General features: G+C 36.1%; 1 protein-coding gene across 5 annotated transcripts in view; it reads right to left on the reverse strand.

The window, feature by feature from the left end:
• LOC135701761 (protein Wnt-1-like) overlaps window positions 1-27,066 on the reverse strand; it is a 91,435-nt gene that overhangs the window by 58,865 nt on the left and 5,504 nt on the right. For 4 of the 5 annotated variants that reach the window (XM_065222690.1, XM_065222691.1, XM_065222689.1 and 1 more), the window contains one exon: window positions 21,785-22,123. The exons of the other annotated variant lie outside the window; for it this stretch is intronic. The gene's annotated coding sequence lies outside the window, so the exon portion shown is untranslated. The remainder of the gene's footprint in view (window positions 1-21,784; window positions 22,124-27,066) is intronic. 5 annotated transcript variants of the gene reach the window in all.

Genomic DNA, 27,066 nt, shown 5'->3' on the forward strand with positions numbered 1-27,066 from the left:
AAATTACTCCAAACGAGCGTTAATAACGTGTGCGCTATTATCGCAACAATTTAAACGAACTTTTCATACGGTGTTGCGGGCTTTAACATGCGGGGCACGATCTTCCATAAAACCAGCTACTTAATGTGGTTCATCTGCTTCGCGGACAACGTGGTCATTACAGGATGGGAATTTAGCAGAAAAGTTGTCCTAAAACTTTTATTTTAATATTTAGACGCTAGATACCTTTGGTGATTTTTTTGCTATTTGTCTGGTAGTGACATTATGGATAAAATCTAGCTGCAACCATTATGTATGACTGCAAGAAGCTTCAACCCGGGAGTTAGAAGGTGATAGCTCTACCTTAGATCCAATAGCTTATTTCAATAACGCAAGCATTCCGAAGCAAATTTAGCTTACGATAATCACCACTTCAATACATTTTCGATTCTGATAATGTACTGAAACAAATGAGTTTCCAGACAACGACGGTACGGCTTGACTAATAGGACTATTTCATAACAAGCTGATTTCACGGTCTTAACCACTTTCACTATCACAACACGGTTACTGAACGGATAATTCAAACGAAAATTCTACCGGATGGTGTAACAAAAACGCTGGATCACGAAGAATTCCAACAATCTTCCTTCTGAGTAAACATGAGTTCGGCAGAGAACATTTCTTCATAGAGCTAGAATAAGGGCCAAACAGCTTCTGTAAACAATGACTTCTCTCGATGAAGACTTCTCCTACCCGGTTTGCGTGGGCGTCTCTTGAATTCCTCGAAATCATCGAGAGAAGTCATTGTCATTAACAAAAGCTGTTAGGTCCTTATTCTAGCTCAGTGATTGTCAAAGTGTGGCCCGCGCAACAACCTTAACTTTGCTTTTTTTGCATTATGAATGTATGGTCGGCAATATGCAAAATTAGACTTAAAATATGACCATCGAAAAAACAGTTATTGAAAAAATAGGCATGAGTACCAATGATCTCAATAAACACGCGCTGATGAAATTGAAACTGAAGATCCACGCGGTATTGTTTACGTGAAGATCTAGATACTATAAATTAAATTTTTCCTAGATTGATTCACCATTCGAGGATCTTCATGTGATAGTCCCCCCCCCTCCGGTGACGTTTACGGAACGGTAATCAGCAGTACATTCTACGATCTACAACAAATATTGGAACGTTGCTCGTGAGATGCCATCCACTCTTTATATATATATATTGGTACTAAGTTCAATCCAGAAAGCACCGATTATTCGAATTCATAAACTCCACAGTATCTTTGGTAGAACAACATTAATATAACAAAATCAGTATGGAAGTATACCCCGTCAAACGAAATCTTAGGTGATCCTCTTTAATTTGAGGCTAGTTTCAAAATGTTCTATCGGGGTCATTTTTCCATACATGTTTTGGACTGAAATAGGCTAGACATTATTTTTTGGCACTCAGTGCTGAAAAGTATCACTTGTCGATACTGTTTTGAATAACATAATGGTCTACTTTTCCTAACTAATACAACAATGTCGAAAAGTACAATGACCTCTGCTGGGATTGAACGTTGGCCGATCTCCTATAGACTTAGGAAGCTCTCATTTAACAACTGTGGCTACATTTACTTTTTTTTCTGACAATATTGTTCCAATTATTGAAGTGCTGTGGGCACAAAAGTGTTAGAACAATTAGGTATTAAGTAGCGGACAAGTGAAAAGTTTACGGGGGGAGTAGGGGTGGGGTCTTGACACGTCTACGCAACGAGAGTGGGGTTTACAATCTCTCAAAAACTGTCGATGAGGAATAAAATTTGATGTGAATTAATGAAGATTGAAAAAACAACTGTGGAAAATTTCAAAGACTGGGACGTAATAGCCAATATGACCCAAATAATAGCTATAATACAAATTTTATGAATGATCACTAAGCTGAGGACAGCCGGATAAGTTTCAGACATACTAAGTCAAGTAGAAGAATGAGATTACAGAATTCAACTTTGTATGAAATAAACATTTCTAGTTCGATAATAAATTGAGTCGAATAAAACATATCAACATCTCCCGCCGTTCGGGAATCATGCGAGAACACATGTGGAAAAGAGCGGTTCCAACAAAAATAAGACTGCGTTTTTCACATTATTAAACGAATCGATTCCGAAGTACACAGAATGCCGCCGACGCCAAGTTATGAGCGTGTTGTGTATGCTGGCTTGCTTCTTATGCTCACCGTCGTCGTCCGCTGTGGTTCTTGGTGCGGGGTGGCCGAAACTGAGAATGTTTAGCGAAATCCAACTCTCCAAGCCCGAGACGTGGAGCAGGCAGACCAGCAAGAAAAATCGTAGAGCTATAAAAATTATGATGCCGAATTTATGTCGACTTCTTTTTCGGTTCGATTAAACGTACTATTTATGGAATTATTTTCGACATCTTCACAAGAAGGGGGGAGGGGTTGATCTTCAATTTAGTTGATTGTTGTGTGAGTGTGGTGAGAGTGGAGAAAATGTTGAAGAAAGGAAAAAGATGTTCTCATTGGAAGATATGATTTATATTGCAAATCGGAAAGAAGAATCTGGATCTCCATGGAAACCTATTGTTTTTGGCATCGCTTCACATGGAGCGTAAAATTGTCCTAATTACAGCTTTGCTGTTGTTATGCAGCTACCATCTCTTCACACATTGTTTAACTGTAGGCTGAGGCTGTCGATGGACGAGTCATACACGCGGCTGCCACGGTTCTCCTATCGGACTCGGTATGTTTACTTCTAGGAAACAGCATCATCATCTTCAAACAGAAACTTTTCGGAACAAGCCAGACGTCGTAAAAATAAAACTCGAAACAAACAAAAGTTTGGTCGTAATTTTGCCTCCGGTGGAGAAGTTAGGAAATAAATTTCAACACATTTTTCTGATAAGTGTAGACACACACCGGTACACCAATTGACTGGTTTGCCATTTTTTGAAGAAAGCATGAGGTGCGAACAGGATAATATATATATATCTGCCAAGCCGTCTGGCAGCCAAGAGTAACTACAGCTTCACCATTCCATTCATGGACTTTTGATTACTATATTAGCTGGAACTGTACCGTAAACTAGGGGTAACATACTGCCTGGATGCATTGGTCATGCTGCTATTTGAGTATTTCACCACATGGAAAGCTTTCTGTATATTGGTTAATATGGGACTCCGATTGAGTAACTGCGCCATTTGTTGGCCTTAGTGCTGCTCTTATTGGCCCAAACTTTTTTACTTTTTTCCCTTTTCTACCAAATTTATTTAGATACACTCAATTCTGTTTTGACGAAAACAATTTGGTTCGTGTAATCTCAAATTTTGCTGCAACTAGTTTAAAAAAAAAACAGAGAAAAAATAACAAAACATGGAATTGCCATAGAGGTACCTCTAAGACCAGAAGATCCCGAAGAAAGGTACTCAACTTTTTGGTTCAGCTCTGGTACTCTCTTCGGTCCCAAGCTAATCGATGCACCCCTCGAAGCATAGAAAAATCCACGAACCCCTCATTTTATCTGTCAAACTTTCATAGCGAATCAAAACAAACATAGAGTAGTACTAGAATTCAGACTCGAATGGGGTAAGTTAATCGATTTGCTTGGGACCAATGGCAAGTCAAGTAGTGAGCCAATTTAAAATCGTTAGTTTTAACCAGTTGGTTGTACAAATTGTACTTTTTGAGGTACTAGATTAAATGAGTACAACCAACCGTTGAACTTTGTATGTCTGTACAAGTTATAAACGTCAAGATTGAAGACTGTCTCTCTAACGCCTTCTCTGCCTCTTCTAGAGGTCCTCAATTGTACCTGAATAACATCAACATTTTACTAGAAGGACTTCGGTTATCATATGCAGACGATTTTAAAATATTTTGCAAAATAGCTAGATCACACGATCCGAATTTCTTTCAAAGGCGAATAAGTGCGTTGTAGTTTCATTCACAAGAGTCAGAGTCCGCATATCTACGACTATTCTTTGTCGGGTGTTCGTATTAGTACAAAGAGCCTGGTTAAAGATCGAGGGGTGATCTTGGATTCCAAAACGACATTCAGTAGACGCGTCTTTTATCTAACGGATAAAGCTTCGAGAAACCTAGGACTGATTTTCTGCATGGCCAAAGATTTCAAAGACGTGTACTATTTGGAATCCTTTATACAAAAAAAGGACAGGATAGAAAGCATTCAACGCAGGTTTCTTCGCTGGGCCCTGCGTCAACTTCTTTGGTTTTTATGCCCTCTTGGTAGAGATGCTTTTTTTTATCAAAACAATCACACAAAAATCAGAGATGTCCCATTTTTTTAATTACTCGATTAACAACTAATCGATTATTTTTTGTTCGCTACGCTGTCATTTTTCCACAAATGAGCAGTTCCACGCAGATCAGCAAATTGTTTCGGATCGATGTTTTTAGAATTACTTGTTGTTTGTTATTGTCATGCCATTTTACATATTTGGTTCCCTAGTTTTGTACACGATTAACACTTGAAAAGGGCTTATGCAAAAATGATACACATCAATAGAAAAACATATATCTTACGAAAGATTTGTTTGATCGAGTTGCGGACAAGTATTGTGCCTTTCAAGAAAAAATATACACTGTAAAAAAATATTTTATTATTTACAAAAAAAATCAATATTATTGAAAAAAATTAATATTAATCAAACTGAATTTTTTTAATTTTTTTTTTTATTTATATTGTAGTTTAGATAAAGTGCTACTCACTGACAATGTATGAATTATTGCAAAAAGTACTGTTTTCCAAAATACTACCTATAGTTATCGAATATCTTTGAAATAGTGTTAATATTAAAACACATTAAATTTACAACAAAAAAGCAAACAAAAATATACACTATTAAAATTATTTTATTATTTACACAAAAAATTAAAATTATATAAAAAAATAAAATTACTCAAATTGCATATAATTGCCGCCGTGAAATGTTGCGAAAACGCAGATCTCCGCTGAATTTTCTAATGTACGCTGTTGAATCGTATCCGTTTGGGTTTAGTTACAAGTGCATAATGATCCGGAAGCCGGACGATCTACGGAAGGAAATTGCTGGTGAAGCACGGAATGAAATACGAAGCGTTAGAGAAAAAGTCCAAGGGATTCCAAAAGAAGCAATTAACGGCGGAAGAGCAGAATATGGTGAGAGCTTTCCAATTATTTAAAAGAAAAAATAAATATCAAAATTAAACTAAATACATGCCAGGTTTGAAAAAAATATTTTCGAACCTGGAAGTGTGTATATATAACCAATATCCATTTGATAACGGTGATGCATACATGCGGGGCTTATTGTGAGTGAAAGTAACCTCGGAATGGGCGTGACTCTCCAGACATTCTGAAATGGGTTGCTGGATCTGCAATAGAGCTATCACCTTCTAACTCCCGGACTAAAGCTGTCTACAATGACCATAAATGCGACATTGTAGAGAGAGTTCTTCCATAATAACACTGCCGGCCAGTGAGGGTTTGAGGGAATACACACACACACACACTAGTAGGATAAAATTAATATATCGCATAATTATAGTAATTTTCACCCTTTTGAGATGTTATTCGTGAGTGTCCAATCTTGAAAATATTTTTAACGAAAACCCCAATTAATTTCCTTAAACTTTGCAGTTCACAGTTTTGCAATCATACGCATGAGTTAAGATATAATTAATTATGAGTAAGATACCGTATGAGAAAAGTGTATTTTCCTATTTGGCCCTATATACCGCTAGCTATTTTCGAAGACCACGGCGGAATAGAAAACAACCATAAGAAGTATAAAGAAAGAGAGAAGTATTAATAATTTCCATTTAATTCCACTATTTTATGTGTCAGTGTCTTGTACTAGTACTCGTATACGAGTATTACCCAAGTAACCTTAAGCATTAGTACAAAGTTTAAAATAATACTAAGTGTTTGCTGCAGGGAAGTGAGCATATAAGTATTTTTTTAGAATTGGACAACTTCTGTATTGTAAGATTAGAGCCCTGGAAATCCTGATGTGAGGGGGCGACTCCGGAGTAGTGGTTAGCATCCATACCTCTCACGCCAAAGTCACGAGTTCAAATCTCACCCCCGGACAAGTCACGAATGACCCAAGAGCGTTAAAGTGACTATAATAAAAAAAATCCTGATGTGAATAACTTCCACCAATCGTGTGCTTAAATAAGTCAATTTTCAAAATAATCATCATCATCATCAATTGCCTAGGGGATACAGGCACATGATTGTTGTTCCAGAAGGTCTCGGTTCGATTCTCACTACCAGTAATTTTCAGTATATGGAACACAAATATTAAAATTCTATAGAAAAGGTACTTGGGTATAATAAAGAAATCATGAATTATCATATTTAATTCGTTTTGTTTCTGGTCTGTGAATGACGGGTGGAATTTTATTAGTCAAACAGCTCAATCTTTTGCAATAAAAAAGGGAAAAAATACCCGGGAATGGATACGGAAATATTTGACGTTTCTCATACCAGCCCTAAGTAAGCATTAAAAGTGCTAGTGCCGGGCTACCATGGCAGCACTATAAAAGCCCGCTATTACGCCTTTTTTAGCATTATAGCTGCCCTATATTGCTATATTAGCCCTATAGAGCAGAATTAGGATTACGTTCAAATGCTTACCGGTTACTTGGGTAGTACAAGACACTGAAGAAGTCTGCATCAGACCTACGAGTATCTCGAAAATAACGACTTTGGGCAATTTAAGCACTAAGAGCTTTTTTGTTGTATAGTTAATTTGTTTTAATCCAGAGGGCGACTTTTGAATACCCTCTAGTATAAGAATTTAATTCCTTTGTCTTTTGTCTCTCTTTAACAGTTTTTGTTTGTCTTGTCCCCCCGTCTCGATGAGTCTCATCGTCGCCCACTGGTCACCATAGCCGGTCGAACTCCAGACGAAACTAGAACCACACTACCGTTCATGCTGGCGACAACGCTTTGATGAGACAACGAAACCTTACCCCCAAGCCTCTCTAACCTAGAGTAAGCAATGTACCTCTCGAACCTCGGGTAAGCCGCGAGTATTCGGCCCAACTCCTACTAGACATAGAATTAAGTGAATTTTGTTACAAACAAAGAACTATGAACTATCGGCTCCGTAAAGCTAACGCGATTGAGCCTTCCAAATAAACGAACTTGTAAAAATATGTTTCTCTATTGATGTGTATCATTTTTGCATAAGCCCTTTTCAAGTGTTAATCGTGTACAAAACTACACGGTAAGAAAAAAGTACCTAACGGCCAGTTCACTTTTACCTACTTTTGACTAGTTTGTCTCCTTTTCTCCTTCTAATGTTGTCAAAAACTGAGGAGCAAAACCACCCAACAGGGGTAGTAAAGTGTGGGAACCCAACGTTGAGTACAATCATATTTACCTACTGTTGGGTACAACTAACTTACTTTCGGATTGAAAGCTAGTGGAAAATTCCATACGAATTGCACACAAGTAAATGAAAATTACTTTGACCAGCTTTACCTACTTTTGGGTTTCTGCACTATAGTGCCGAGATGAGTGAAAAGAACTTATTTTTGGGTACTTTTTTCTAATCGTGTAGGGAACCAAATATCAAGAGCAAATTTTCATTATGTCGTAAGTAACATTCGCACCGATCCGAGAAAAATAAAGTTTTGTTTTGATGACCGAAAAGTTATTCCTATTTCCAATTAAACACATATAATCTCATAGTGATAGCAATGTTTAACATATTCAGCCGGGTTTCAATCATACAAAGGCAAATCGCTAGCTTTCATGCTACGAAATACTGGTTTTTGAGTCAAAAGTTATTATACGTCGTTTGGTGGCCCCTATTGTTACTTAAGTCAAAGTGTATTTACCAGGATATTCGGGAGAATTATCAATTACGTCTCCTTACGTGCAGCCCATTCATCATTTTAGGACCACCGAAATCATCTTAGCAACAAACAGTTCGATTTATTCACTTGAATAATGAGAAAGCGAAACGACGAAAGTACACTTTTCACCGAGGGGGACGACTCTATCTACGATGCAAAAAAGATTGTGTTTTGCTGTGGCTAGCTGCGCGCACGCTGAGTAGATAGAAAGAAGATTGATGACGATTCTGAAGATTTCCTGCAAAAAGATGATGTAGATGCAAGTAGATGCGACAAATGAAAGAAGATTTTTCGAAGATTGATTCGCTAGTGTGAGATTTGTTGAGTATCTAAACTTGAGATTTAGATGTGTCGCCCCCCTCGCTTTTCACGGGTTTCTCAGTGCTGTTACTTAAGGCAAACGGCATCTCCATAGAAATCGGATGACTTAAGTAACATCGAAAACTATTTTGATCGAAAGGTGATTACGTCAAAAAGCAATTCGACTGGTAAATAAATTTAAAAATGGCATGTGATCCTATATTCGGCCAGTATATAGTGTAATAGCAGGAGCATCGATTGACACTGATAGCTCGACTTTGTTTACCTTTGTTACATTCGACGTAATGAAAATTTGCTCTTGATATGTAAAATGGCATGACAATAACAAACAACTGTGTAAAGTTTCAACATAATCGTAGAAGGTCGATCAAAAAATTAAAAAAAAATCGTCATTTGAAATGGAACTGCTGAAATAAGAGTGCAGCGCATACTTGAAACGATGGGTGATGATAGGCTTTGTTAATGCACCACCAACGTAGAGTGCGCCACGCGAGTTCGAGAAGAAACGTCAACCAAAGCGTTTGTTTACATCAGAATAACTATTTTTCACAACGCAAATTAAAGAATTTTTCATAACTTTTTGGCGAGATGGACCGTGATCGGTCTGAGCCGTCCAACATTCAGGACACAGCAAAGAAAAAAAGCATTTTTCATTCAACATCTTGCCAATTTCCATCGGTAATAGGCCTTTTTAATAGAAACTAAATGATCGATTCAACCTCTAGTGGTGAATAGAATAACGTCAAAAAGAGTGTTGTGAGCATAAATTTTTGCCTTGAGACATAGGAAGCGGAACACTTTTTTACTTTTCCTGATAAATTGATTCATCTGAGATGCTGCAAAACTTAATCTACAGTTGAAAAATTTAATTCTGTAACGTTTTTGAAAAGATCCTGCTGGTGTTCAGGAATATTTTTGTTGAGAAAAATGGATAGTTAGAAAAGTGCCTTAGTGGTTATGATCTTCCGGATTTCTTGTGTGTGAATAGTTAAGGTGCAAATCAGTTCTGATTTGTGGATTTGTGATTTTTGACCTTCTCCTATTCACCACCAGAGGTCGAATCGATCGTTTAGTTTCTATTAAAAAGGCCTATCCTCTGGAGAAGTTAAAGCTTATTGGCAAATCAAAGTTGGCACTCGTGGAGAATAGACGAACTATGAAAGTGATGATGGTTTTAAAAATTTTCCACGGAGAGCTATACGAGTGCAATCTTAAAATGCTTTTATTTCGAAAATGGAGCATTGTATTTAAATCTGGTTGTTGCTACAGTTGTAGAAAAGCTGAAATCTATGCATACATCTTAAAATCTGAAAAGAAATTATTTCAGTGCTAACATTTGAAAACGGCACAAAAGCCATTTGTAAACAAATGGTTTGTGGGCCCTTTACTCACTACTTGAAGTACACCCACGCGACACAACAGCAACATCGGGTAGGGGAAATTTTCCCCTTCCTGACGATGCTGTTGGTTTGCGTGGGCGTTCTTCGGGTAGCGAGTAAAGGGCCCACAAACCATTTGTTTACAAATGGCTTTTGCGCCGTTTTCAAATGTTAGCACTGATTTTTTCTATATTATATATCTATTGAGTAGTCCTTAAGTTTTCTACTAACGTAGCATCAACCAGATTTAAATAAAATGCTCCATTTGTAAAATAAAGGCATTTTAAGATTCAATTCGTATACCTCACCGTGTAAAATTTTGAAACCATCATCACTTTCATAGTTCATCTATTCTCCACGAGTGCCAGCTTTGATTTGCCAATACGCCTTTTTAATGCACCACTAACGTAGAGTGCGCCACGCGAGTTCGAGAAGAAACGTCAACCAAACCGTTTGTTTACATCAGAATAAGTATTTTCCTTAACGCAAATAACAGCATTTTTCATTCAAAATCTTGCCAATTTCCATCGGTAATTGTCTTATTGTACGATTTTCCACAAATCTGAAATGATTTGCACCTTAACTATTCACACACAAGAAATCCGGAAGATCATAACCACTAAGGCACTTTTCTAACTATCCATTTTTCTCAACAAAAATATTCCTGAACACCAGCAGGATCGTTTCAAAAACGTTACAGAATTAAATTTTTCAACTGTAGATTAAGTTTTGCAGCATCTCAGATGAATCAATTGATCAGGAAAAGTAAAAAAGTGTTCCGCTTCCTATGTCTCAAGGCAAAAAATTATGCTCACAACACTCTTTTTGACGTTCTCCTATTCACCACCAGAGGTTGAATCGATCGTTTAGTTTCTATTAAAAAGGCCTATTGGCTAATCAAAGCTGGCACTCGTGGATAATAGAAGAACTATGAGAGTGATGATGGTTTCAAAATTTTACACGGTGAGGTATACGAGTGCAATCTTAAAATGCTTTTATTTTTCTAATGGAGCATTTGATTTAAATCTGGTTAGTGCTACGCTATGTAGTAGAAAACTTAAGGACTACTTAATAGACATATAAAATAGAAAAAATAAATTTCTTTTCTGATTTTTGGGTGTGGACATATATTTCAGCTTTTCTACAACTGTAGCAGCAACCAGATTTAAATAAAATGCTCCATTTGCAAAATAAAAGCATTGCACTCGTTTACTTACCCGTGGAAAATTTTGAAACCATCATTACTATCATAGTTCTTTTATTCTCCACGAGTGCCAACTTTGATTTGCCAATAGGCGAATCCAATAGAAAGTAAGCGATTGTTTCAACCTCTGGCGGTGAATAGGGGAACTCTCAAAAGAGTGATGAATTTTCACTGTGAAGCATAGGAAGAGGACAATATTTTCACCTTTCCTGATTAATTTATCCACCGCAGGTGCTTGAAATCATCATCCACGTGGAATATGTTGTTTTCTGTATCGGGTTTGCAGTGATCCGGCTGGTGCTTCCATATATTTTTGATGAGAAAAATTAAGATTTATATAGTTGTACCATCGGTTATGATCTTCCGGATTTTTAATGTGTGGTTATTTCAGCTCTAAATCAGTTCAGATCTGTAGATAATCAAAAAATAAGACCACTCCCGATGGAAATTTGCAAGTTGTGCAATAAAATGTACATTATTTTGAGTTTTTAAAATCGTCATTATGATGTAAACAAATGGATTGGATGACATTTCCTCTCAAAATCGGCTAGCGCACTCTACTTTGATGGTGCGTGAAAAGAGCCTATATCGGCATGATATAACCGATTACAAATATTTCGACAGTGAGCATGCATAAGGGCCTATACGCGATGATCGATTCTCTTCATCGATTTTCTCTTTGCATTGCTACAGCTAAGCGAAAAAATTTTGTTGAATTTATTCAATGTAGAGTTGTAACAGGTTGCATTGGCTATCAAAAGCAACAGCAAACGCACCGACAAACGTTAAATCTAGCGAGTTATTAACAAAAGAGAAAATCGATTAAGAGAATCGATCAACGCGTATACGCCCTTATGAATGCTCACTGTCGATTTTAATTTTCGGTTCGTTAATCGATTAATCGATTATTCGAATAAACAGCGGCCATCACTAGATGAATGTGAAACGTCATTTGAAATATAAGGACCTTACATAAATAATGATACAATTTGAAAGGGACCGGGGTTAATCACAAATTAAGTCCCCACGGTAACTGAAATAAACACGAGTGCTGACCGGTTGACGTCACTCTACCATAACATTCCATACTGCGAACAGTGAGATTTACGGCACTGCCAACAGCTATTTCGTGAAAAAAGATAAACATTGCAATGAAATACGAACACCACTAAACATGTGCACATTTCACTATAACCAATAAGCCTGTTGGCCTGGGGACCTTAAATAAAGGACAGTGAGCATGCATAAGGGCGTATACGCGATGATCGATTCTCTTCATCGATTTTCTCTTTGTATTGCTACAGCTAAGCGAAACAATTTTCTAGAATTTGTTCAATGCAGAGTTGTAACAGGTTGTATTGGCTATCAACAGCAAACGCACCGAGAAATGTTAGTTCTAGCTAGTTATTAACAAAAGAGAAAATCGACGAAGAGAATCGATCATCGCGTTTACGCCCTTATACATGCTCACTGTCGAACTCATTAATAAGATTGCCCTTCCGTTGCACAGTGCAAACTGTGGAATTCATGGCATTCTGCGAGTTTTTAATAGAGTATTCTGTATTTTTGATTTCTGTTTTTCCCGTGAAGCGTTGAAGAATAAGTCAAGACGAACAATTGAACTCCATTTTGTAAACAAACCTTGTAAGGCAATTTCGTCAACGCCAACCAACAAAATGAACTGGTAGGGGAAATTCTCCTCTACCCGATTGTGTTTTAGGTTTTTTTTCTTTGGATTTGTCTTTTCAGACAGGCTAAGACCATTACATGTGTGTTTTAGGTTTGCGAATATAGGATTCGGTTCGCGAGAAAATGGTTGTAAGGCCATTTTCTCGCGAACCGAAACCTATATTTGTTTATAAAATGAGGCATTTTCAATTGTTGGTCTTGAAGTTTGTGAATGATTTTGAACGATTTGTGTAATTTAGGCTAAATTATTTTTATCATTAGGGCCCTGTGCGGTATGTTGATAGTATAACCAAATAAGTACTTTGTTTAAATGTTTGCCTTGAAGTATGAAAAAAAAAACGTTGACATCGAAGTTGAATAAAACTGCTTCAAAAGATCTGAATCCCCTCAAAGAAAAATATGGTCTCCATAAAAAGTTTTTAGGTGCTGCCCAAAACATGAAAATTAAAAAAAAAAAATCCGTACTAAAGAATCGGGTGTATTCAAAAAATGCATTACTAAGCCTGTGAAGCTGTAATCTCAATGTAAAATTTCACCCGGCGATTAAGGGGAGATTATCATTCAAAATTTAAAAAAAAAAATAGATTTTTTGTTATTCCATTTTTTGAAAGGTATAAGTGTCTACTACATTGTTTTGCAAAGGTATTTCGATCCGCGCACAAGAAAAAGTTTCTACAGGCCATTGTTAGAAGCGGCGTTTAGGCCGTCTTGGGACGCTCTCGGCTCTTTAAAAGCGATTATCTAAAAAAATGATTTCATACATATTTGACTTGGACCCAGAATTCTGAAAATTTGGATAGAATTCAGAATATTTTTATTATTTATTTTAGAGGTTTTAAACAAATCCAGGATCTGCAATTCAAGTCTAACTTGAGAACTTTAAAAATTTAGCTTAATCCATGATATCCGAGATCATTGAAAAGAAATCCTAAAAACCAAAATATAAAAAAATAAAATATTCAAGTAAATCTTGAACATTTTTCGTTATTCTAGAATCTTGAAACAAATTTGGAATGATTTTTTGTACTTGAGATTTCGATTTTTTTCCTTAAAGAACGGGAATTAATAGTCGTTTGGCATAACAGTTGTATGACATAATGGTCGTTTGGCATAAAACCGTGAAAAAGTGATATTTCCCAGAATATGAAGTTTCCCGGAAAAACAGTGGACAGAATGATACATTTGTTTTTGCTTTATTAGAGACACTTTCAGCCTTGGGCTGTTCAGGAATAATACATTTCCCGAAATTTATTTTCACAGAATATTTTTTTTTCGCAGGAGTTCCATTTCTTAATAATTGTTTTTAATTCAATACTCAATGAAGTAACCATTCCCATCTTTATAAAAGTATTCAATAACTGAAATATTCGCTTCTTCATTGCAATATTCTAAAATTACGTCATATTGATCAAAAGTGCCGTTTCCATGCTAAATTTTTTTGAAAAATTTCAAATATGCCATTTTGAAAGTTTAAGAGATTCAAAATGATCGAACTTTAGCAAAAAACAAATGTGAATCATTGCGCTTTACAAACGCAAACAATTATGCAAAGTTTCATAAAAATCAGGGCAGGTCGACTTTTTCCGATTCGTCATTAAGAACTGCATAATAAGTTTAATTTATCTTCCATCCACATATTTAGCTAAAAAAGTAACGAAAACTTGTCATAACGCATATTAAACAAATTTAAAGACAGTTAAAATGAGACTTCGTTTCAACTCGAAAATCAACGTTACTTTCATTGAAAGGGGTGAGCAATGCAAAGACGAGACAATCCACACACAGCGTGCTACATTTCATTTTCGTTTGAGCGCGATAGACTAGCTAGCGTTATAGAAATGATGCATTAAACGCGTTGCATGAAATAAAAAAAAAATGCAAGTTCCTTTTAGAGCTTCTAAAATGTAGATCCCTGACAACACCAATTATATCCCAACAACGACAGCCTTGTTAATCATTGTCATAGCAAAATTTTGACAGCATTCTAACCACTTGAACCAAAGATATAGCGATAGTTGTGCAATTCAAAAATTTACCATGGGTATAAGCCATAATCTCCATACACATTTCAAACCATTGTTGCACACTTATTATTTTGGGGTTGTGAATCAAACTGGAGAGTGGTCTTGATGATTGAAGATACTCTTTTTCAAAATGAACCACCCTAATTTCCACGGTCCATACAAATTTTATTTTGTATGAAAATTCGGTACAATTGGTGTCCGTTTTCTCTAATTGGTGGTGATTAGTGAAGTTTGCTTGAACTGGGAATTGCATTTGATTATTTTTTTTCTTAGGAGAAAACACGAATTTGAGGAAATCCTAATAAGGTGAGGAAAAATAGATTAGGAATTAAGTGTCAGGCGGTATTTTCTTCAAGAAGGATGCAATAAAGTTGTTCACAAGTTTGTTGGACGCTAAGCGGTACCTATATGTATGTTACTATTCCAAGAAGAAATCCCGCTTAGCGGCTTTGTTTTACACATTCCGCTTTGGTACCCATCATTAAAACACAATCTCAATTTGTTCGTGCCATGTTAGCAAAACCGCATCGGTCGGTTGGTACCTATCCAACCCGACCAGTCAGCCAGCTAGCCAGCGGTGCATAATTTTGTGGTTTAATTTACTGTAAATAAATGCGGTAATTAATATTTTTACAGCATAAAAAGTCATGTATAGGCATCACGTATGCAGGGCGGCGATACGCACTCTTCTTGCCGACAGCCGACAATATCACAGCCTCACTAGAGCTGAAGCACACGTTGAGCAGCTTGTCGAGATTGGAGCCATTCCCAGCTGAGCTCACACAGGAGCCGAGACTCATCATTATCTATCGGGGGGCTAACGTGAATGCGCATATCATAATTAAATGCTGTGCGACGAAGCGTGAAAAATTATATGTTGTGGTACCTAGCCCTTGAAGGCTGGAAGGGGATCGTTGGAGGGATGAGATTTGAGATTGTTTCAGTGTCGGGAGGTAATGAGATGATGATGATATCATAATCATAATGAAGGGAATTCGAAACTGATGCTAATGAATATGAACTCATAATCGATGACGAGGCTTGATGGTGTCGTGCGAAAGGAAACGCTGTGTATGATGGCTTTTCGCAGTGAGCCAGAGCCGTTTTAATCGACTGCGAACTAATTTTTTTGGATTCAATTCCCGGTCCGGTCTAGAAAATCTTTCGGTTTAGAAATTGTCTCGACTTCCCTGGACACTGAGAGAGATGAACTAGCCTAAGGCTAAAAATCTCTTAAATAAAGAATAAAAAAAAAAAAACCTGGACACAGAGTAGCATTATGCTTGCCACACGTAAACAAAACGATAATACGATGATGTTGAGACTTACGAAGGAGCCAGGGATTGAACTAAGGTTATTATTACCGGGTATATTTTTGGAAACCGGTTCGGTATTGTGAAATTTAGGAAACCGGTAATTGACAAAATTTATCATAAATGGAAAATGTTATTCATATTAGCGTTAGCGTTAGCGTTGTTATGATATACTTCGTAGATTGGATACTAGCGACACTCACGTCTCTTCTGAAATTCTCAGTTAGACTACTTTCAGGAATAATGCTGAGGAGTAAACATTGGTTCCAATCTAAACAAGAGTAACAGAAGCATGACTGTCGCTATTCCCGGCCACGCCCATCTTTACCATAACTAGGGATAGGGAAGGAAATGTTGATGTAGTACTTACTTAACGAGAGGCCACCGACTTAGCGACACCCTCATAAGTGCTACGGAGTTGGAGGGTTGGGTAGGGTATTCGGTTAGGATTCACCTCAAGTTGGCGATGCAACCAAAAGTATGTATTGTTTATTTGTTGTTTATTTAATCTCTCGATAGCCGGCTATCGAAAGAACATATTAATTTTGTTTAGTGATAATGAATTTTAAGAGTCATGACGGAGAGCTTGGGATTGATTTTCTGCTCAGTAAGCAAAAACGATCCCTCCAGGGTCATCGAGCATCTCAGAACCATAACGCTTCGCGACAATACTGGACTACGTTTTCGCTTGATATGCAAATAGTTTCCGAGGTTAATGTTCAATATCAAATATACAAATGGTGGACGATTTATTGTGCTGTGGAAGAGCTTGGGGTTCAATCCATGATTTTCTGCTCAGTAAGCAAAATCGATCCCTCGAGGGTCATCGAGCATCTTATAATCCACAGCGCTTCGCGTCAAAGTACGAATATATGCATGAACTATCTATTATTGAATAACTAATATTTACGATAATTAAATGAAATAAATAAAATATAAACTACAAACAAAACGTGACTGCTAAAATCACAAAAAGATATTCTCACAAATATATTTCACGCCACCAGGAATCTCAAAACCATTAGACGTTATAATGATACTCTGCACATGTTAGATACAAGAAGAGGCCAAAAAGCAAGCGTCCGACACACAAAACCCGTAAAATCCACTTGCAGTCACAATCAACGATTCTACGAATCGTAAGCGCTCACGAATCATAAAACCGCTGACTGCGACACTCTGAAAGCGAAATTGACAGGCTCTATGCGTCAAACACCCGCCCTCCAATCTTCTCCAGCATCCAACAGCACAAATCTCCATTACAACATCTAACGAATTCAAAACTCCGAAAATCACTCATCTATAGCAAGTGAGTGGAAGCCTGCCTACCTTTCTATTAGGCCTGTGGACATGCGTTAGCTTCGAAACTTCTAACCAAACTGGGTAAATTTTCAGATCACAAAAAAAAAACTTGAAAAAAACTTTCATAGGTAATTACAAGTAAAATAAATATTGATTATTTTACGCAAAAACGAGCAAGTAATATTAAATCTTTTGTATCGTATACTAATGCCAATTGGCTGTAACAAAAATAATATGCTAAAATAAAATAAAATTTTAATAAAATGATATGCAAAATTTACTAGAAGATCATTACTTTATTGGTGAGAAGTTTCTAATAAGCCCTCCCAGTTCCTCTGTATACAGAACAAATCTGATACTATAATCAGAATTTCTCAGTCTGCATGAAGCAGCCGATTTCATCAAGGAAGTTCTATTAACAACCAAGAATTAATCGTTTGAGGTATACTGAAGCATTAAGAAGGTGATATGTGTCACTATAGGAAATCATCATCGTTGCAAATGTAAAGAAATTAAACATAACCCTTTGCTTCAGTACCGTCAACCTCCATGTCCATGGGGAGGGAAATGGAAAATGTTATTCATATTCAACAAATATGCAACCGATATGATTGAGTCTTTACAGCATACATCAAGTCACCAATCACGTTTTGAGATAAGGTTGATATATAAATGATATAAAGTTCGGAAGCCCTTACATCTCTTAATGGGCTATTAGCGCGCTTCTAGGTTACTTGTGATGGGAGTTAATTGGTTCTAAGCATAATATTTAAAGCAGAGAACTACTTCGGCCCACGCGCCTATTTTGTGGCTATCGAGCAGAAAACATCAAATAAACCAATGAGTCAATTATGCGTTTGATACGATACTATTTTCAAAAGCTACCGAACCAAGTCAATAAGAACGCGTGATATGAATGTGACCGAGCCCATTTTTATCATACGATAAGCCGAAGTGAAATCAACGGAGTTTCAATGCATTAGGCCTTATTAAGAATCCGTAGGTCGAGTTTGGGTCAAGAAGCAGTGTTATATTTTTAACGATATTTCAACAATCTGTTAAATTTGATCAAATCTTACGGTATGAACGGAAAGGTAGATAAATGTAGAAGTCATATTAAGTGAAAACAATCCATTCTGTGAAAAAAAATCGCTCGAAAAATAGAAGAAAACGGTGGGTTGTGCTTAGTAGGCCCAACATTCGATTTAAGCCCTATAAGCACAGACAAACAGACGTAACTCTTCATTCTGGATCATCGTTTGTGCATTTAACGATTGGGTTGAATGTTATCGTTTCCACGAACTACTCGCCGCAGCGCTGGCATCGGATCACTTTGACGTTTCTATATATTCGGATTTTCTTGCATGCAATATTGTTTGCGAATCAGCGAGCAAGCTTGTTTTCCGCGAGAATTGTCGAGTAACGAGATGTCGTTACTGCAGTCCTATGTTTGGCGGTGCTATGGTTTGAAGATAATTTTATTCAAAGAGTTACGTCTGTTTGTCTGTGCTAAAAGGATTCACGGTCCTGGTGGTGGAAGTTCGAAAAAATAGTGTAAATTTCTGTTCAATATGATGCATATAAATGGAGTGCCACATATCATATAAGTTTACATTATAAATCATGTAAAGTTCTGAGACATTTCATGCAATGTTGCAAATATTGTGTACAGAAGACATTGCTTATAAGTTGCTCGTTTGCGTGAAGTGAAATACATGTTTACGTGATTGAATGTTTACAGTTGACAGCCATACACTGATTGCGAAAGACGTGTTACTCTTGTTCTTCCATGGATACTGTAAGTTAAGCAAAGTTTGAGATCAAATTGAAATCTAAATTTGATGTTGTGATTTCGCTGATAATGATTACTCAGGTTGATGTCGTTTTGGTCGTTTTAACGGTTGAAATATCACATTTGAGAGCAAACAAATCTTCCTGTGACATCACACTGAAAACTATTTCTGCTATCAGTGAGAGCAAACTAAAAACTTAATTTGATATCCATTTTTCCTGTTGATAGCAACACAAGTATTCAATTTGATGTTATGCTAAGGCCATGAAAACAAACCCGCAACAACATATTTCTGAAGAGCAAATGTACAGCAAAATGAAAACAAAATTAGGTATCAACGGCATAATGTCCCTTATACCGTTCTAGAAATGTTCGTTCAAACATAGTTTTCGTGTAGATTTCATAGATTGAGAGATACAAATCAGAAAAGAGGCCGTTATAGTTAAAATTCACAAGACAACAGAGTCAACAAAAGTTTCAATTAGATTGACATAACATAGTTGCACGACCGATGACTGTTTCATTGATAGATGATTTTTTTAGAAGTATGAATCCTCAGTAAACGTGTTTTTTTTTTTTATCAAAGGCAAGTGTCACTCGAGCCATCCAAAATGTTGGTTATTTTATAAATTGCTGTGCAAGAATAACCTTGGTTCACGCTCAAGAATCACCTAAGTATTCTTCTCTGTTATGTCTTAGAAATCACCTCAAAACAGTTTTGCAGTGTCGCTAGAATTATTTATTATATTAATTACTTTCCTTCAACATTTCCTAGTTACACTAGGCAGGTTTTGAAATTCTCTCAGAAATTTATTTGAAGTTTTCCTATTAAAATTAGCTTAAAATGATCCTCAAAATATCTTTGGAATTTTTTTCAGAATGTCTTCGAAACATTCGCCAGAATTCCCATTGAGTTCTTAGCAGGTTTTTCTGCTCCTAAAAATTCTTTGTATTTCGTATGAGCGATTATTTAGAACTCCCTTCAGTTACTTCACAGAATCCTTCGGAGCCTTGTTGCAATGGAACTCAAAATTAACGTTAGTTTCTCCATAGACTTTACAAGGGGTTCTACTCAAAATTCCTTAAAAATGATGTTCAGAATTACCATAGAATATTTATAATAAGACATTGATTGGAATTATCACTGAATTTCCATCTTCAGGATCTAAAAATATATGAATATAATATTAACAAAATAACCCAAAATTCAAAATAAATAAAAAATTTTAGCACAAGATTATTGAAATCTATCAAAATCGAAATCTTAAATATCTTTCATGGTCTGTAATCTTCAAAGAACCTGAGTCCGATATTTAGAATTTTTTCCTGGGTCTGGATGGAAAAAGTTCAAGTACAGTTTTATTACTACAACTCAAAATTCTATTTTTATTTTCTCAAGAATGCTTGTCTTTTAGGATTTTACTTGCAAGTTTAGTATATTCTGAGATTGGGAAAATTAGTTGCCATCTTCGAGCTTATCCTCAATTTATACTGTAGTTGGAACAACAGAAAAATTTAAACGCTCTTACATACCTCATAGCGGCTACGTTCATTTTCTTTAAAGCATATAATTCGAGTAGAGTTTAGGTAAATAAAATTAAAGTAAAATTTCTACAATTACTCGAGTAGCCTCTTTTTATGATATCGAAAGTTATGGCGCTTTTTCACCAAGAAAACATTTTAAGGCGAAATGCTGTAGAAAATTTATTTCTGATTGATGTGTTGATCATTTCCAAACACTAAAAGCGCAATATCGGAAATAAAATTGATATTTCAAGATTGCTGTAGTGAAGCAAACATAGGGTAGAAATGTCATGAACAATTTCATAATATTGTCTGAGATTTGTTCTATAGGAAATAAGAAGTGGTACTGGAAGTCAGCCATCAAGTCCTTAATCATTCAAGTTACCGTTTATGCTTTTTTTTATTAGTTGAGAGGGTAAATTAATAGCAGTGATATTTACAAAACAAGTTGTTTGAAAAATCTGGGAATACCTGGAACATATTTAAAATATCTGGAAATTAGCGTACTCCGTCTGTGCATCTGGCAAAATACAATCTGGAATGCTGGCAACGCTGCATGTCACTGAAAGATGGGTTTATATGACTATTACATTAATAAATGCGAAATAGTTCTACAAAAACCAGCATGAAATACATTGGTCAGCGCCATTTCTATCATGTTTCGTAAGAATCTTGAGACCTGTAGCTGAATTCCGGGCATAAATTTACCCGTAGAGAAAGAAATTTCAACATATACCAAATATGTAGAAATTTCTTTCTCTTCGAAGAAATTTTTGCCCGTAATTCAGCTGCTTGTATTATATTACATGTATTATTGTTCTCGGTATTCATATGACAGTCAAAGTTCTTCACATTCATCACATAGATCTGAATTCCTCGTGACTCCCAGGCGAATCATCAGCATAAACATTTTCAAGTACCTACATCCACGAACATACTCAAAGACACTATTAGAGAAGTCCGAGAAAGATAAACAAAACATTTGGAGAAGTACACGAAACGTGCATTACGCTGGAAATAATGTCAATGTAAATAATTGTTTATCGAGTTTGAAATGTACCGATAGATGGATGTACACCGCGCCACCACTTGGCCGAAGATAGCTTAGACTTAGGAGGCCCAAAAGACCGTTGAACTGTTCCTAACCTCACCCCCTTCCCATAAGCTATTTATTGCATTGCATTGTCGAAAGGATCCGACCGACGGATGGATCTGTGCCGAGAAGAAATGTTTCTATCTATCTTGCGTCGACTCTGGAATCTGGGTGCTGGGTACTTATACCTCTATATAGGTACATGTATGCTTATCTGTTTCCCCATATAGACAACACGTTAGAGATAGTTGGGAAAATTTAAATACCATTAATTAACACAAACCTTTTCGGAGTTGTCGGTGTTGCCTAATGAATTTTTCCCCCTTTCCGCTTCTCCTTTGTGCCGAGCCGAACGTCTGATGGTTGCTGCTTTGCGCGTAGAGTGTTACAGGTCCACAGTTTGTTACTGGCCGCAGGTCGGAACTTTTAATCTGAATAGATTTTTCTTTTTCAATGTTTAGAAATTGTCGGAAAAATATACACTGCACTTGGACTCAAATAGATACACAAACACTCGGCGGAGTCGTTTCTACTTTCACATTACTGTTGCATTGCACACTAAGTTGGGCTGGAAACTCGTTTCTCTGTTTTCATGGATAGATGTAGTCTTTGCTCACGATCACTATAGGTGAAATATACAATGACAGAATGCGTTCCAGATATTGCTTCATGTTGGCAGATTTTCACTATCCTCGATTGGATTGCCAAATGAGTGATGTATGGCAGACTACCGTGGTTGGAAGGTTTTATTAAAATTATATTTATTTATATTAAAATATATAGTTATATATATACTCAATTTTCCCAGACTAACTAAAACTCTTAAAGATCCAGGACTAATCTTTCAAAATGTGTACCATGTTCAAATTATAGATGATCCCATGTAACAATTCAAGCTATATATAGGTGTTATAGCATTCTACAAGCCTAAATCATGGTCTACGGAATTCTCATAAAAGTAAAACAGAACCATAAAACGTAATACTTGGGATATTACGCAATATAGTCTGCCTTGCAACGAGCACTTATGAGACTAATTTTCTCTGCAAATCAGATATATGACACAGACACAATTCACGCACTGCTACACCAAGTGATCAAAAGTTCAAATTGAATATAGTGGCTCAAGCATTAAAGAATGTTATAAAGTTGGAATCGATTTACAAGAATAACACTTATTTTAATTAAAAATGCATTGAAAAATATTAGGACATTCCATCAATGCATCCTGAACATGTGAAATTCTCTCCACACTTTTATTATGAACATGCGAAGCCGCATTTTTTTCATGTATTTGTAGGTTTTGTTATACATGGAAAAGAAACTTATTTAATTACTGTTTCATGTACTAGTTGCATTAATTGTACAAATTAGCTAACCTTAATTTAAAGCAATTAAAAAACAGTCGTATTATAATGGTCTCGTTATTACTTTTTCTGTGATTGTGAGATTATTACATTTTTTAGGAAAGTTATATTGCAGATGCTTATAGTACTCTATAAGACCTTTCTTGGCATATGTTGGTTTCCTTAATTAGACCAATCTTCAAAAAGATGCAATGGATACAAAATTATCGTATCGCGTTACGAAACTTCAATGATGATCAAAAAATCTCATACTTAAATAGGAAAATGCATATTTTTCACAGTCTTCTTATAAAGCAATCAATAAAGGAGCATTTTTGAATTACATCACGTTTGAAGAAAAGGGCGAGAATGTGAGAATTAATTTTATAAATACGGGATAAGTGATATTTCTCAAGTAGTAAAACAACATCAAGTCATTTTTATACTGGAAGGATATAGGTACCAAGCAAAACAATCCGCGTTATTTCAAAACGTATCGTAAAAAACCACGTTATTTTAAAAATCGTTGTAAAAAACAGCGTTACTATAAAAATCGTCGTAAAATATGTTTTTTTTTTTCAGAAATCTTCGTAACGAAAATTTCAACTCTATTGGTCACCAAGGTATTGACTTCATGAATCAACTTTACCGAAGATAGTAAGCTTCGATATGGCTCGCTAAAGATGTTCGCTCAAGTGCTGACATTTGTTTTTTTTTACGTATGACTACGTCTGTGATTTCTATATGGGGGTACACTTTGTGAAAACCGAAAATGGAACATTTAACAAAATATGAAAGATTTTGAACTTTAATAACTCAGCTACCCCTGGACCCATTTCAATCATTTTATCACCAATTGATCAGATATATTCCTACACATCTGTTAAATTTAACACTTTATCATTTTTTTAAATGTCATTATTGAAAATTGCACGAATGTGCAACTGTTGCTTTGGTGATTAAAATTATCACTGATAGCCTGCGAAAAGCAAATTCCCTAACACAGATTTCAAAGATGGATTCCATCCGGTCTCACCAAACGGTGTTTATTCAATCACCGCCGTGTGAGTGGTGGTGTTCTCCAGTACACAACGAAAGGCTACCTACAAGCAGCGGGCTGCAGCCCGCATGAGCATCCATTTAAGGAAGCACCGCTATTGATCGGAATCAGTAGATCTTCGTGAGTTTCTGTTTGCCATCTATGTCAAGCGCGTCATGCTAAAGATTTTAAACAGAGAGAACCCCGCGCAAATTCCTATTCCTACACAAATCACAACTCCTGCTGCAGTTGACAAATAAGATTTATTATATAAGACCCCGTAGTCCTGCGTCACCATTGCGTAGAACCCCATAGGGCTGTCCCTTGTAGTTTTTTTGACTAAGTCCTTTCCCTTAGAAAAAAAAACACTTAGATTTGGCTCTTCAACCGCATTATTTGAAAATTCGTCGTAGAAAAACCGTGTAAAAAAGACTACAGTACAGTGGCGTCCCGTAACCTCACTTTTTATCTGTGCGCCAACTTTCAAAACCAGATTTAATGCTATATTCATGCTCGAATCGGTTGAAAAATACACTTAATCTTCTTTTCCTTTATTTAACGTCGGTCTCTGTTCCGCAATCTGGTGCCAATCACCGACGGACATCGATTGCCATCCATTGACGGCAATCGAATGTGCAGGAAGGCAGCTTTCACACCTGCGTAGGATATCGCACCCATTTAACACACATACACATGGGCCGGGACCAACGGCTTTACTTCCCTTCCGAAGGAAGACGTGACCAGAGATTTTTATGCCTCAGAAAAATCCCACCGACCTCGGCTGGGATTGAACCCAGACCCATCGGGGTGTTAGAAAGCAGTCACGCTTACCACTACACCACCGGCGCCGGCACTTAATCTTCTAGTTTACTCGATATCTATCCATTGCAAGCAATATTTTAATAATTGTTTATGTTTTGAGACACCGTTTGGAAAATTCATGAAAATTTCTGCAAGATCGCACATAAAATTAACGCTTAATTTGGCGTAAATTTACATGATATTTCGTGTAACTTTAAGCGCAAAAACGATTTAATTAGCGATATTGTATGTAAGCTTATAAACGTTATTTATGCCAACTGTAGCTCAAAATTAAACGAGGGGAGATTTTACGCGATAATTAAAATTCAGTTTTTTTTCTGTGGAGTTGGTGCACAGGTAGATTGAGACTCGGGAAAACCACTGCTTCAGTGTAATGATAAAAATTCTTTGCAACCTCCTATGAAAAGCGGTTTTGTGATGGTCTCGGCGGGAAACTTCGACAACCCTACTTCCCTGGATAAACTATGCTTCTTCTTCTTCTTCTAGGCTGTTTACGCTGCTGTAGCGAGCGTTTTGTCGGCTCTCAACTTAGGGTTCTAGATGCACTACCACAGTTATTGGTTGAGAACTTCCGATGCCAACACCAATGCATGAATTTGTATATTTTGTGGCAAGCACAATGATACATGCAGTGGGAAGTCGAGAACTCGGTATACCCGAGCAAAGTAAAATATCAAATTGATAACAAGTTCTATTACCCGGTTATCACTTTTTGATAACTGAATATGTTATCATTATGGTTGAATTAACAGCCAACATAACAAAAATGGTAACAAAAAATTGCTCGTTGGATTTCACAAAAATAACTAATTTTGTTATCATTGATAATATCTTGATAATAAATTCTGTAAGCCATACAAATTTATTCCATACATTTCAAATCATGTTATAATTTTGATATCAATGCCTTACGCTGATAACTGAAATATGATTAGGGATTAAAAGCACTATTTTTTATTGTTTCAATGCGAATAATATTTAAAGTTTTGAACTAACCTTTCATCGTTAATAAATATATAGTGAATTTTTCATGATAACAACTGATAACAAAATTGATCAAGGCTGATAACTAAATAAGTTATGCGATAACAACTGAAAACAAAATGATATCTGGGATAACAAGACTTGTTATCTAGATGATATCGGGTTGTTATTCTACTTTGCTCGGGTAACCCGAGCAACGTTATTCTACTTTAAGTAGAATAACAACCCGATATCATCTAGATAACAAGTCTTGTTATCCCAGATATCATTTTGTTTTCAGTTGTTATCGCATAACTTATTTAGTTATCAGCCTTGATCAATTTTGTTATCAGTTGTTATTATGAAAAATTCACTATATATTTATTAACGATGAAAGGTTAGTTCAAAACTTTAAATATTATTCGCATTGAAACAATAAAAAATAGTGCTTTTAATCCCTAATCATATTTCAGTTATCAGCGTAAGGCATTGATGTCAAAATTATAACATGATTTGAAATGTATGGAATAAATTTGTATGGCTTACAGAATTTATTATCAAGATATTATCAATGATAACAAAATTAGTTATTTTTGTGAAATCCAACGAGCAATTTTTTGTTACCATTTTTGTTATGTTGGCTGTTAATTCAACCATAATAATAATATTCAGTTATCAAAAAGTGATAACCGGGTAATAGAACTTGTTATCAATTTGATATTTTACTTTGCTCGGGAATGTATTCCCTCCATTTATGCTATTTCTCTGTTGTCCTTCAACCAATTCAGCTAATTACATTTAAAACATCAGCGTACTACCCACCGCAAAAATGGAGAGATTACATTTTGGCTGTATATTATCAGCTATTTGTTGGCTCATAAGCCTAATATTAGCTCTATATGCCTAAAGGGCTTATGGATCATTCTTATGATTGTATACGTATTTGTAGGAATACTTTCCAGTAAAAAATGAGTAGTCCAGCCAAATTAGCGGAAAAGAAATTGAATTGAGTATCTCCAATAAGAATGGATCTAACTTTGTATGAAACACATTTTTGCTGCATTTAAAAAAAAATGGCGCCTTGAGATAAATGACGATTGAGATCAATACAAATGTCTTTCTTAGAAAAAAAAAATAGATTTCCTTATTAAGGAGGCTTTCAGCCTACGGCTCGTTCGACTCCATTTCAGGGAAGATGCCAGAATCATACATAAAGCAAAAGTCACATAAAATAAAATAAGGATTCAATTACAAGTGGTCGAGTTGAGCACCCAGAACCACATCGGCCACACCCAGACGTGTTACGGGTAGTCACTGAGAAGTTGCTAGAATCTGATACAGACCAAACCGAATCACATGAGAATTCAGTTATATGATTATTGGCAGTCATAAAAC

Source organism: Ochlerotatus camptorhynchus, unplaced genomic scaffold (assembly GCF_037179485.1).
Source record: "Ochlerotatus camptorhynchus isolate MF236.1 unplaced genomic scaffold, CSIRO-AGI_Acam_v1.1 ptg000176l, whole genome shotgun sequence".
NCBI lineage: Eukaryota > Metazoa > Arthropoda > Insecta > Diptera > Culicidae > Ochlerotatus > Ochlerotatus camptorhynchus.